Raw genomic sequence first — 13,620 nt, 5'->3', positions numbered from 1 at the left:
GTGCTGAATCATTTGGAGAATCACCTCCCTGGACCCACTGGCAATACTTTGACTAATGCAGCCCAGGGTGCCTTTAGCCCTCTTTGCACCTAGGGCACATTGGTGGCTTATGTTCAATTTGGCGTCCACCAGGACCCCAGGTCCCTTTCCGCCAAGCTGCATTCCAGGTGGATGTCTCCGAACACATATTGGTGCTTGGGGCTTTTCCTCCCAGGGGCAAGACTTTGCACTGCTCCTTGTTGAACTTCATGAGGTTCCCATCAGTCCATTTCTCCAGCCTGTTGAGGTCCCTCTGGATGGCAGCACGACCCTCTGTTGTTATCAGCCACACCTCCCAATTTCGTATCATCAGCAAAAATTGCTGAGAGTACAGTCTGCCCCATCATCAGATCATTAACAAGGATATTAAACAGGACCGGACCCAGGATTCCCAGGACTGACCCCTGGGGTACACATCTAGTCGCTGGTCTCCAACTAGACTTCATGCCACCAGTCACTGCCCTTTGGACCCAAGCATTCAACCAGCTTTCAGTCTGCCTCACTCTCTGCTCATCCAGCCCCAACAGCTCATCCAACAGCTCGAAACCCAAGAGCTAGGGCTCCAAATCACTAAATCAGCTATAAAATGATGGAGGTGATGAGCTGCATTTTCAAGTTTGTCTCTGCACCCAAACCAAATGGAATTACGCACAAATGGACCCTACGCACAAATGGACCCTACGCACAAATGGAAAATGGACTTAGGAAAATCTGCAGGTCAGTCATTGAGGGTGACTTGCAGGGAGCCAGAGGCTGGAAATAAATGCTGTGTCCCTTGAGACCTGCAAACCAGGAGCTTTGTAGTGGCTTTTCCTGCTTCGAACACAAACAAAAGCGGCTTTAAAAGCTCCTGTCCTGGTGAGAGGACTCTTGAGCATGCCAGCACCTCCGGGGCTGCTTGCTGTTGGAGGCTCATGCAGAATAAATGTTTGCAAGAGGATTTGTGTGAAGAGGTGCCTTTGAAAGTTCCAGGCACCATTGTTGGTTAAAAAAAAAACATTCACTGAAACCTGCCCCACCACCCTCTGTTCAGCTGCATGCCGGGCTGGCTCACAGCACCCGCTGGGTTCAGTCCCACCAAAACTAGCACAAAACTGACCCAGATCCACTTCTGCTGGGAAAGGAGCAATCACTGGCTGCCTTGCACCTCAGTTTCTTTCTAGAAGATGACAATGTTTATTTGCTTCCTGTTATCAGATGCAGCTGCACCCTGTCAACCCGCTTGGGTCCAGGTCGGGGCTAGTGTGTGCTGCTTGTCAGCGTGGTCCTGCAGGAAGGAGCATCACCTCAACATGCACTGCACACACGATGGCTAGTCCACACCAACAGCCTCCCTGGCACTTCGCTGCCCCAACGCAGCCCAACTAAAAGTGATTAGCCAAAAAAATCAGTGCCAGCCACCACCAAGAGATTGGCATGCAGCTCCCTGGGGGACATCCCTCCCGAGCAGCAGCACAGGGAAGCCCTGGGGCAGAGATGTGCTGCTTCTTGCCTGCACCAAGGAGCAGCTGAGGGCATCCCTTGCCCAAGCTCAGCACTGCAACATCATCCCTGCTCGGGCACCGGCATGGCTGGAGAAAACACAGGTTGTGCCTGTGGAAAGGGAAAACAGAGGGTCAACAGCAGCTGTGTTTGTACCTGGAGGGAGTTAGTTGTCTGCCTAAGAAGAAAATAACAAAGAAATGTATTTTTGCAACCACACCAAGGAGCTGGAGGGGAACGGAGGCCAAGCAGGTGCTGTGCAGCTCCCGGGGCTCTGTTTAGTGCCAGCTGCCCTGGAGATCTCGCCCCGGCTGGGGGGAATCCAGCCCAGAGAGGAGGAGAGCTATGAAACACCACCATGGCCCCAGCACCTCCTCCAACGAGCTGCAAGGCCTCATCATGCTGTGCCTCAGTTTCCCTCCCTGCCCGCATCTGCTGAAGATTGTCACCCATCCTGAGGACAGAGAGCTGGGGGGAGCAGGATTTCTCCTTCTGCCTAGAAAAGCTTTGTGGCTCGGGGTCCTGATCCCGTCCCAGGCCATTCCCCATTCCCAAGGGCTGCATCAAACTGGAGAAGACGTGGTTGTGGGATGGAGGGTGATCATCCCCTGCAGCTGGAGGTGGGAGGTGCTGCCAGAGGGCACTAGGTGCCAGGGGAGGGACCAGCCCTAGCCAGCCCAAGGATGCTGCCTGGGGCTGGGCAGGGCTGCAGGACCCTTGCTGTAAGCACCAGGACGTGCCTGGTAAGGGCCAAACCTGGTGTTATTTTGTCTTTCTGCAGAGGTGGGTGATGTGGGGAGGGTCACAGGGGGTGCCTGTGGGGCAGCTGGGGCTCAGCCAGCAGTGCCCCAGGGGACTGGCACTGTCCCACTAGCCCCAGTGTTGGTGTCCCAGCACTGGCTCCAGGTGGTGGCTGAGCTCCCCAGGGCCACCCAGCACAGCCTGCAGCAAGGCACTGGTTCCTGGCCTCCAGCCTCCCTTATTTTTCTAGGTCCGCTCCCAAGTGGAGGCTGGTGAGGCCGCTAGGGATGGAAAGTGGATGGCACCCAGGTGAGGGACCGAGAGGAGGGTTCCTGTCCAGGGATCACCTTCCCCCCACTGGTCTTGCAGGATTTGGAGCTCCCTGGCAATGGACCCCTCTAAACCTGGTGGGCACAGGCTTGGTGGCACATATTGATGGCCACGGGATGTCCCTGCCTCAGTAGGATGCTGTGGGCAGTATCACTCTGGTTGATGTGGGGATGACATTTCTGGGTGGACATCCCACTGGTGGTGATGCTACAGCTTGCAAGCTCTACAGTGTTATGGTGTGTTTTCCTGGGCTCTCCCAGTGCGAGACTGTGGGCTGCACGGGCTCTGCTGGGGCAGGGGCTGCTTTGTTCCCACCTTCCCTCCATCCTGGCTCCCTCCTGCCCAAAGCTGGGTTGGGCGTGAGCAAACATGTCCAGCTGGCTATGAGGGATGGGTGGCTGCACACCCCTGCCCAAGGCACTACCGGGAACAGGTTTCCGCCCTGCCCAGGTGGGACGGGTGGTGCAAACCTCATCACGGGTGGGGGGGGGCCATGAGCCTCCCCTCGCTCTGCGTGGGCACCCCCCAGGGGTCCCCATGGGCAGGCACAGGGCTGTGGGCCTCTCTCCAGACTGGGGCTCATCACATTTTGGTGTTTGGGGGGGTTGGGTGGACCCCCAAGGAGTAAGGGTGACACTGACACTGTGGGATGGGGGATGCTGCCCTTCCTCAAGCTGCTCTGGCTCCTGCGTCCATCTGTCTGGGCCACTCTCCTCTTCTGCCTGCCTGGCCCCTGGCAGGCTGAAGCAGGTCTCGATCTGCACGTGGGGCTGTCCTCAGTCCTCATAGGGGACCCTCTGCATCCCCAAGGGCTGCCCTCGCTGCCACCACGCAGCCCAGTCACCCCAGCCAGGGCAACCTGAGCACATATTTACTTTGACCCGATTAAATGAGGAGTTGTGTCTTTCTCACCCTGCTGCAGGTAAGATCGGAGGTAGGGGATGCTGGAGACACCATAGCTGTGGGTGTGCCCCTGTCCCCAAGCCAAGAGGGACACAGCTCTGCTGGCTGGGGTTACTTCGAGGCAGGGCTGATCCCCCCAGAGCCGCTGGCTGGGGAGGAGAGAGCCAGCTGGGAGATCCCGTTTGCCCCGACGTTATATTTACGCCCGCTCCGCACGGTGCTCAGTCATGTGCCAGGATGGGGCTGTGGCTTTCCCACTCCACGCGTTCAGTCTTGGGGCAAGGGAGGATGGGGTACAGCCCAGGGAGCTCGCTTAAAGCAGTGTGGCGGGAGAGGGGAAAGGCTGCACCTCAGGGTGCCTTCCCCATCCCCCCCGGCTGTCTCTGGGCTGGATCCTGCATCGGCACCATCCTGCTCCCTGGATGCTGGCAGTCCCCGAGCAGCCAGAGCTGCTTAAAAATAGTGACAGATAACAAACCAGTATGGTTCTTGGGGCAGTTTGGGCCGATCCCGCTGGCAGCAGCGTCTGGCAGCCCAGGTTGATCAGTGCCATGGGGGTTTCCCCCTCCATGCCAAAGCCACCTTGTGCAGGGGGGGTGTCTGCCGGCTGCAGTGCCATGGGACCCCTCTCCTGCTTTCTCTCATTAGTCCTGCTCTGCATGTGTTACCAGTGGAAACAGAAGTAGCTGAAGTTCATCTCTGCAAATGAGGCTTTGAAGTCGGGGAAAAAATGTCAAAAACTTCCCCTGTTTATTTTTGTCTCCTGGGTGTCTCACGCTCAGCAAAGGCCTTTGCTGGGCTGCAGGTGCTGCAGCGAGTCGTTCCTGCATGGCGCTGGCGATGCCGGGGCTCATGTGTTGGCTCTGAAGCTGTTCTCCTGCAAAGCCCTGGTGGGGTGGCTCCCTGGGCATCACTAAAGTGTCCTGAGCTACCGTTGTGCTGTGAATGAAATGGGGCTGGTGGGGAATCCTGTGCATCTGTGAGGCTGTTTTGGCCAAGAAACTTGCTCTCCAGTTCCCAAACTCACCCAGTGATGCCAGGATCTGTGCCCACTGTGTCTTACCCTGGCCAAGCACAGAAAAAGTCCTGTTGATGCTGAAGCGGTGCTTTGCTTGGCTGTGCTGTTTCTCTCCTTTCCCTCTGGTCGCTGCCGTGCATCACCACTGCCTGGTCTCCTGCAGCTCCTCAGCCAGTGTTTGGCCATGGGTAGGACACTCTGTTGCTCATACAGCAAGCGCTGGAAAGAAAACTGGTGCGGAGTGAAGCCTCTTGCTTGAGCTGGGGAGTTGCCTGTCCCGCATCCCTTTGCCATGTCCCAGCTCTCAGGGCAGTGGGTTTCACCTGTGGGCAGAAACCCCCCTCATGGTAGGGGCTGGTTTAATATGTCCATTAATTCTCCTTGCCTTTGCAGTATGGAAAACCAGGAATCATTTCTCTGAAGGTGCAAAGGGATCCTCAGGCAGAATGAGGCTGAAGTCCTCGAGGAAAAGATAGGATGTCTCCAGGTTTGGGGGATGGAGGCTGCCCCGGGCTGGGTGCTGCAGGGAGGAGTAGCACATAGATACAGAGCTCATACAGAGCCACTCCTGGCACAGCATCACTGTTGCGCTAACCGGGGGCTGTTGTCCCCCGAAGTCCCCGATGTGCCATCAGCTGAAGCAGGCAATGGAGCAGCTGGAGAGGGCTTAGCGGAGGGACCGTGTGAATGGGGGTCGGGTCTGGCTAAAAGGGGCAGAGAAACATCTGGAGGGTTTGTCCGGGGCTGAAGCAGGCTCTCAGTCCCGCAGGACACTAAATTCAACTTCCTCTGTGACTTTTTCTGCTCTGTCCTGTAGCCACCCAAGCCTTTAACCAACAGGGCAGCACAGCCCTGCCTTCAGCGGCAGGCTGGGCACAGGCAAAATTACACCTGTAATTAAACTGTTCCTGCCGCCGCACTGGGAGGCGAGTGGCCCGTTAGGGAGCGCTGCTGGTCCCAGACCACTTTGTGTTCGTGAGCAAGGAATAATTAGTGACTTTGCAGCCTCGCGAGGCTGGAGCATGGAAGAGAGGGTTCATTTGAAGTGTAACAGCCTTGCTCTGGCTGTGTGGGAAGCAGTGCAATGGCCGTCAGCCTTGGAGGTGCCAGATGAAGTGGGTAGCAGAGATGCATCTGTTTTCTTGCAAGAGGATTTTGCTGCCAAATTTTGGGAAGCTGAAGAGAAAGGTGCTGGAGGGATGTTTTGGCCCATCCTGGGGAGTAAAACAGGGAAAGAAGATGGGGCTGCAGAGAGGGGCAGGGGTGGCCCAGGGCGATGGCTCTGGGGCCGTTAAGGCCAGCTGTGCCACCCGCTTCAGCTGGCACAGGGAGGTTTCCAGGGACCGGGTCTGGATGTGTCGGGGTGTGTCCAGCCATGTTGGGGTGTTGGAGCCCCCCTGGCTGGGCTGGAGGCTCAGACCTGGGGGTGCAACCCCCTGCCCGCACACGCAGAGGCTGCCGTGCGTGGCTGAGCCTGCTCTGGCCTCGGGGCTCTTCTGTCTCATGCCATTGGTTTGGCTTTTTGGTTTTGGCTGCTAACCGGCTAAGGCAGGTAAATCCATAAGCACAATAATGTCCCTGGTCGTGTCGGGCAGCAAAAGCCCCAAGGGGCAGGTGATGATGGGGGGGGCCGCTTCGCCAGCTCACCCCAGTGCAATGCTGGGAGAGGTTCCCCAGATCTGGGCAATGAAAGAAGCTGCATTTCAGTCTCAGTAGCGTTCGGAGGGAGTTCATCTTGGGGGCACGGGATGAGCACCTGAATGGGGCGATAACTCTGGAGTGGTTGTTGCTATTGCAGAAGAGCAAACTTGCATCAGCTTAATCTCTGCTGGGAAAGGATGAAAGCCAACAAGGATGGAAATGCTCTGCTAGGGAACAAAAGTAATTCCTTTTGAAACAATCTACTTGCAAAATGGGTTAAAGGAGACCAAAATGAAGTGCTTAGCAGGCCTTTTCCCCCCAGAACAAGGGAGTTTCTAGGGCTGGCAGGTTTGTTTTAAATTCACATTAAAGCCCTCCTGAGGGGGCTTCTGGTTTTAGCTTTGTAGGATATGAAATGAGTTACAGACTCCGCAAGTTGAAACTGTGCTACCCAAAGCGCTCGAGTGCACCCGGCTGCTTCGCTCTGGGTTAACACAAAGTCAACTTTTGCCAGAATTTCCCTTTTGTTTGTGCAAAAAGCTGCAATAAGCTGGCAATAAGGTGTTTTTCTTTAAAAAACAAAGCTTTTGCCCCCCAAATGTCTACCCAGCTGCACTAATAGCCTCAGACACTACATGGCACCTCTTCAATGCAGCCTTATTCTGTGTATCTAAGGCCAAATCCTGCAAGCTGTAAGAATTGTCTTAAAAATGCTTAATTAAATTTTTTTCCCCTTTAAAGTTCCAGCTCCTGAAAGCACGTGATTGCAAGGAGCTGACAACAGAAAAGCACAGCTTTTGGGTAAGCACCAACATAACAAAACCCACCAACATAGAGCCTCCTGCTATTTTCTTTGAAAAAAACACCTCATGACTCTAGCAAACAAAGTCACGCTGGTTTGAATGCCTGGGCTGGCATCAGGGAGGGTTTGATGTGAGGAGCAAGGGAAGTGAAAAAGCTTTGTATTTGTGTAAGACTGCAAAATCGGGTTGCCAAACAGGATATAGGCTGGGAAATCAGCTGGGCGAGGAGGCTGTGGCGAGCCGGCCGTCTTGCTCGGGTGCATCGCTTGCTGGTGCTTATAATCCTATTTACGATAAATGGTAGTTAATCTTTTTGGTGGTTTGCTGCTTATTTAGAGACTCTGCTCAGAGCACTTTGCTGCTATGGGAGTTTTGATGCACTTTGAGATTTAATTTTGCTAAAATAAATGCTGTTGGTCAAAAATTCCCTGGCTTTGCGTCCTGGGAGACTGGCTGGAGCCTGGGGAGGGATTTCACAGGGCAGCAGTAGGACCCTTTGTCCTGTCCCCAAAGCAAAGAGCTGCAGAAAAAGCTGGGAGCTGGGCAAGACCCCCATGGAACAGGGCTCCTGGCTGCGGTGTGGGGAACTCATGACTCGTGATTTCTTTCTCTAAAGAAATGAGAAGAAACTTCTCCCTGTGAGTCACAGCTTGATGGGTCCATCTTGGCAGAGATCACAGGGAAATTGGTCCTTCTTGATGGCCAAGAAACCCTTGGGCACCCCGGCCCCACCACCTATTGCCCAGTGAGCCGAGGCAGCCCTGGTTTGTGGCTCCTGCAGGCAGCCTTGCCTCCCCCAGCTCCGGGCTGTGGGTGACCCAGGGGAAGGCTCAGGTGAAATTTAGCCCAGCCATTCACCTGTCTAACGGGTTTTGTGTTCCTACTCATGCCAAGCCACCCTGTGCTGCTTTTCCTGCACTGGCAATCTGCAAATTGTAGCTGCTTGGCCAGAGATTGGCCCCTTTTGCTTTGGCTTCCCAAAGTCATGCGTGTGCTGCGTGCCCCCTTTTTTTCCCCCTTGATTTCTTTTCCTATAGCCTGAAGCGACTGCCAGAGGATTAAAAAATAAATTCAAACAAAAACCTTGCAGTGGGAAACTGCTTGGTGTTTACACCTGGGTTTTATTCTGTCTGTGGGCTGGAGGAGCGGGGATGCTCAGAGGCTGCATGAGGATGCTCAGGGTGCCCTGTGCCCCTGCTCTGTGAGCCCTTTCTGCTGCCTGTTGAGAGCAACCTTACCCTAACAAATGCACGCACATCCCTGAAGTTGAAAATAACCTCCAAGATAATTTATAAGAGCTTCCTGCAAACAGAAACCTAATGCACCTTCTGTGCTGAGAGGGAGCTTGGGCTTTTATTGGCAGCTCATGAGACCCGCAAGGCTGGAGGGGAATCACTGGCTTCGCAACGGGGTTCCTCTGTGACCTTGAGCAACCTCCTCACTCCTCAAAGTCGGTAGGTATTGCAAGGTGTTATCTCCCCATAGCTGAGAGGAGACCTCGCTCCCCACAGTGGCTGCCCAGGAGAGGTGGAGAGGTGTGAGCATGGGAGGGCTCACCAACCAGCTGAGCAAGGAGCTGCCAAAACCAGCCAGGGTGGCACGTGGAGGAAAGGATGTATTGAGATACTCCAGGAGGAGTGCTTTATCTCTGGCTATGAAGGTGGAGAGGCAGCTACACTCACACCGGGCCAAATACCCCTTTGCATATGCGTGAAGGCTGAAGGACAGCAGGGACCTGCTTGAAATCCCTCCTTGCCTGGTTCAGAGCAGGGTTTGAAGCCTCCACCATGCCCAGGGTGAGCCCCTGCCGTGGGCTTCCACTGCCTGGACTGGGCTGGCCTTGGGGGGTCTGGAGCCACCAGTGGGTTGGAGTCCTCCCAGGGGGACAAAGGAGGAAGATCACGGTTTGGGGTCTCCCAGGCTTCTCTTGGGGTAGGAGCGAGCGGTGTGCTGGCTGGGCTCTCCTGCTGCTGGCTTTGCCAGTGCGCGTGGGGGAAATGGGTGGGATAAGTCTGAGCGGGAGGATTCCAGCTTTACAGGAGGTACACGGGTTGGTGCTGGGCACTTTGGTGGCCATTGAAGCACTGTTTGAGTTGGGATTGTGGATTCCCCAGGCATGTTCTGGTATGACAGACATAAAGAATTATGTGTATGCATATATATCTATATGCGTGTGTGTATGTACAGGAAAAGGTATAGCAGTACTGCTTGAATGAAGAGAAAGTGGTTTGGGTGCGAACATCTAGATGTAAGATTTGCTGTTGCTTAAATGTGTTTTAACTGTAAAGGGAAACTGTCAGTTCAGCTGTTTTGTAGGAAAAGTGTAAAAGTGAGTGTGTATTGAGGATAGGGAAGTGCCAGTGCAGCCCCCCCAAGCACGGTGCTGAGTGGTCTCTGCTAAACCCTTCAGCACTGCTCTGACCCACCTTCGCCACCTCCTGCCGCATCCCAGCAGCCCGCAGCATCCCCAGCCAGTTACTGCGGACCTACTGGGCCGCACTCACCCGCACACCAGCCTTTCTTCACTGTGTCCCCCTCGCATTTCCTTGGCTAGAGAAAACTGCCTCTTCCACAGCGGTGCATGCAGGAAAATTCCCACCCGCTCTCCCCCCAGCCCCTCTAATCCCTTTATGGTGTTTGTGCCGGGCTCCCCCGCACCAACCCTGCTCTTTGCCTTGCCTCTAATCTCCCCATCAAACTGTTTGGGCAGAAGACAAACCACGCAGGTTATTCAGATCCAAACCCAGGCAGAGGAAACACTCTTGCCTGAGGGTCTACGGTCCAGGGCTCTGGGAGATGCTTTTGGGGTTTAACAACCAGGGTGAAACCCCCTCAGTTCTAAGCAGTGTCCTGAATCCAGGAGGATAATTTAGAGTAAAAACCAAACTCTCCATCCCAATATCTCTGCTTTTTGCTGTGCCCAGGGATGATCCTTCCCAGGCAGGAGTGGGGAGGGATCTGACAGCCAAGGCTGCAGGGTCCCCAGCCCAAATCCCCTGCCCTGCTGTAGCACCAGCTTGTAGCTGGGGTGAAGGTGTTAGAAGTCACTCCAGGAGGTTAGTCCCTGTTTAACCCCTTCTTGGTAAAGCCTGTTGTGTTACTGAAGTTTTTCAACGTGGAAAATTTGCTAAGGCTTTTATTATTACTATTAAAGCAAAGGCTTTAATAATATCTTTGGTGTATTTTGGCAAGGCTGGAAAATGCTTGGGCTGATAAAAGTCTCAAAGTCAGAGAGATAAAAACGGAAAGTATTTAGGCCTTGGCCAGGTCTCCCCAGGAGAGCACTCTGGGTATCGCTGGCTGCAGGTTGATGGCCGTTGCCCAAAAAAAAGGTGCTGGGAAAGGGAACAGCCCTGCCGCATCCTGCAACATTGCCTGCAGCTGCTGGGCGATCCCTGTGGGTACCGGGATGGCATCTCAACCGCTGCGGCGGAGGTGATGGTTGGTCTGTGCTGTAGCAATAAAGCAGAATCAGCTTCTCTTCCTGACGTCCTTTATCTCGAGAAACCCTTCTGTGCTGTGCTGCAGCTCGAAACGGTCTTCAGTAAAGTCCACCAGAGATTTAATCTGTGACCTTTTACTTCTGCAAGGACAGCCCTGCTCCCTTCCTGCCTTCAGCTCCTTCAGCCGCCTGACCTTGGGCCGGTCACTGATTCCCCGAGTCGGGTGCCTCGTGGTGGTTAATATTTACTGTACCTGGTGTGGAGGGGAGCAGGCAGGAACCTGCTGATTGCAAAGAGCTTGCTTGGGGGATAAAATATTATTCAAGAGGCTCGAGGATCCAGGTGTGAATTGTGTTTGGTGTTATTAACGTAACATAGAGTTGATGCTATAGAAATGGCTGGAATTAGACTGTGGTGAGGTAAAACTTGATCCCAAGAAAAACGGAATTAAGCAGGTGCCGAACATTGTATGGCAGAAATACTTTCTCCTGCTTACTAAGATCCCTTTTGACGTGAAATAATTCAGTACCAATCATATATTTGGTGAGCTGCCTCAGTTGCGGTGTTTGGGCACGGATGGGACCCTGGCCATGTGCCCACAGGTTGGCGTTGTCCCTGCTGCCCCCAAACAGCTGTAAACACATGGTGTTTGCCCTCCTGGGACCAGGTGGGCTTTGACCGGGTAAGGGATTATCGGTGTTTATTTTGTCTCCCCATTTGGGTATTTTGGTGCTCAGTTCCAGCCATTCAAAGAGGAGCTCTGCTCCCCAAACCAGTTTACTAGTAAGCATTAACACAGCCTGAATTTTGTTTCGTTTCTCCACGGTTTTGAGCCCACTCGTGCTTTGGGGTGTTTCTGTACAGCTGGGCACATCCACGAGGGAAACTGGGGCTTTCATTGGGAATAAATGAGGCTCTCCCATAACCAGCTGACTCAGGGAGGTGCAGGGTCTTGGCTGAACCCTGGCATCTCACGAGCACACTGTTGCTGGTCCTGCTGTCTGCTGTGAAGGATGCAACACATCAGGCTCTGGAGAGATGGCTCACCTCTCCCTGGGTTGGGTTTGTGATGCTTCCCAAGGGATGCAGGTCCACCTCCGTCCTCCCTGCTTTTTGTGAAAACTCAGCATCAGCCCCTGCTTCACCAGCCTGGAGGCCAGTCCTGTGGGCTCCAGGTCCCCAAGCAGGATGGAGATGGGTGCATGGGGCCAAGGGAGCCGGCAGAGCCACTGACACCTCCATCGCTCTCACTGGCTTGGCCGTGTGTTGCAACGCCTCCGGGAAATGCCGCCGCTGGGTTGCACACCCAGGGGCACATTTCCTCCTGCGCTGCTGCCCCACTTGGGACGATTTCCAAATAGGAATGAGGAAACGCTGAGCTTTGCAACCACATTCATAGATGTGTCCCTAACATACCCTGGAGAGGGAGGTGGCTGCTTTCGGGCTGCGCCCGAGTTTCAGCTACAAGAGACCCCGCATGTCACCCGGGCAGCATCAGGACACGGGTAACACAGAGGAGACCCATGCGGCTCTGCCACTGCTGCTCCGGGGAACCTCAGGCACATCCCTGTGTGCCAACCTCCTTCACACGGGCAGCGTCCACAGGCAGTGGGACGGGTGACGTCTGGCCTGCCCACAGCCGGCTGCCACTGATGTCACCACCCGGGGACCAAAATGACTAATTAAGTTTTGCTTCTCTCTGCCAATCTCATTTCCTGGTTCTTGTGCAATTGCAGATGCTTTCAGGTTTCTTCCCGGTTGTTTACCCGCCTGCAGGACCAAAACACCTTCAGAAGAAAAACAGAGCTGGGGGTTCGGGGTCGGTGCCTGGAGAGGAGGTGTGATGGCGGGGGGGGAGGCAGTTTGTAGGTCTGTGCCTGGCGAGGAGGTGTCCTTGGGGGGGGGCATCAACCATGAAGGGGTTTTTTTTTTAGCCACTCTGATGCAGATGTCTTACTGTTTTGCAGAAAAACATTCCTGGGGGTGAGTCAGGCAGCCACAAGCATGAGTCTGCCTTAAGGACTGGGGGAATTAGCAAAACCCCGAACTGGTTTGGAGCCCAGTCATACTTTCAAGCCTTTTCTTCTCTTGTAACATTGAAAAACTGCTTAAAAACTGAGGCTGGAGAGTTGTGGTTGCTCACCTTGCTGGGTTTGCTGGGAGTTTATTTGAAATTCTACCCTCCTCACAGAAAAAAATACCAGAGTATTTGAGAGAACACCTGGGAGGTGCCAGCACGAGCTTTTGCTGCGTCCGCGTTCGTGCCCGGTTGTGTGCTGGCACATTTTTGGATCTGCCTGCTCTACCAAACGTGAACCCTGTAACGCTGTACCTATGGAAAACAAAAAAGGCAGCAGCCTGTTTAATTAATATAATTGAGATTTGGGTTTGGCTCAATAGCTGAAAATTGCTGCTACATTGAAATAATCTGCTCAAATTCATACCTGTTGGCTTAGGTTTTTTAGCTGACTGTAAATCAGATCAGAACCATTGCTGCATGTGGATAGTTTGGGGTTTTAAAGGTACTTAACTGTGCTCTGGTGCTTAAAAATGTAAAAAATTGTACTTTAGCTTGAGGGTTTATAGATGTGAGAGGCTGAAGTGGGTGATTTCAGTGGTTTCCCAGTAGCTCGCCCTGCAGCCCTCAGACTTTCGTTCCTTCAAAGCACCGACACCTGGGAGGCAAACGCAGCCACAGCCGGGTGGGCAGGAGTCGTCCCGGGGGTGTCCAGGGCAGGATGGGCTGGGACAGGGGTGGTGGTAGGGCTGCCAGGGATCTGGTTGCCCCTGTCCCCAGGGATCCGGTTGCTTGTGGCCCCAGGGCCAGGCAGGCACCCTGACCCGTTCCCAGGAATGGCCTCTCCGCAGGGCACGGTCCCAGCAAGGTTTTTGGGGTGCCCGGGGCAGGGGGGGCACGCCACACCGGCCTCACGGGCTCTGGCAGGGCCGGGGGGCAAAGCACCCTCTCGCATGTAAGAGGGCAACCCTGCAAAAACAGAGTGCCAGGAGGGCAGACACGTGCGGTATGGGGCGGGTGGTGGTAAAGAACAGTTAGCAAATAACTTGTTATTTTTTAATAAAGCGGTATGTTAACAATGCGACACTTACTGGTTTTCATACGTACTATTTTAATAAGAAAGAAAAACCGTACGGAACTCTTGTAGCCGGTAACCCGCGGGGGGGCCGCAGCCCGTCAGCTGCCGCAGCCGCCCCGGGGCGG

This window comes from Haliaeetus leucocephalus, unplaced genomic scaffold (assembly GCF_000737465.1).
Source record: "Haliaeetus leucocephalus isolate CR32 unplaced genomic scaffold, Haliaeetus_leucocephalus-4.0 Scaffold306, whole genome shotgun sequence".
Lineage (NCBI taxonomy): Eukaryota > Metazoa > Chordata > Aves > Accipitriformes > Accipitridae > Haliaeetus > Haliaeetus leucocephalus.
This window is presented reverse-complemented; position numbering follows the sequence as displayed.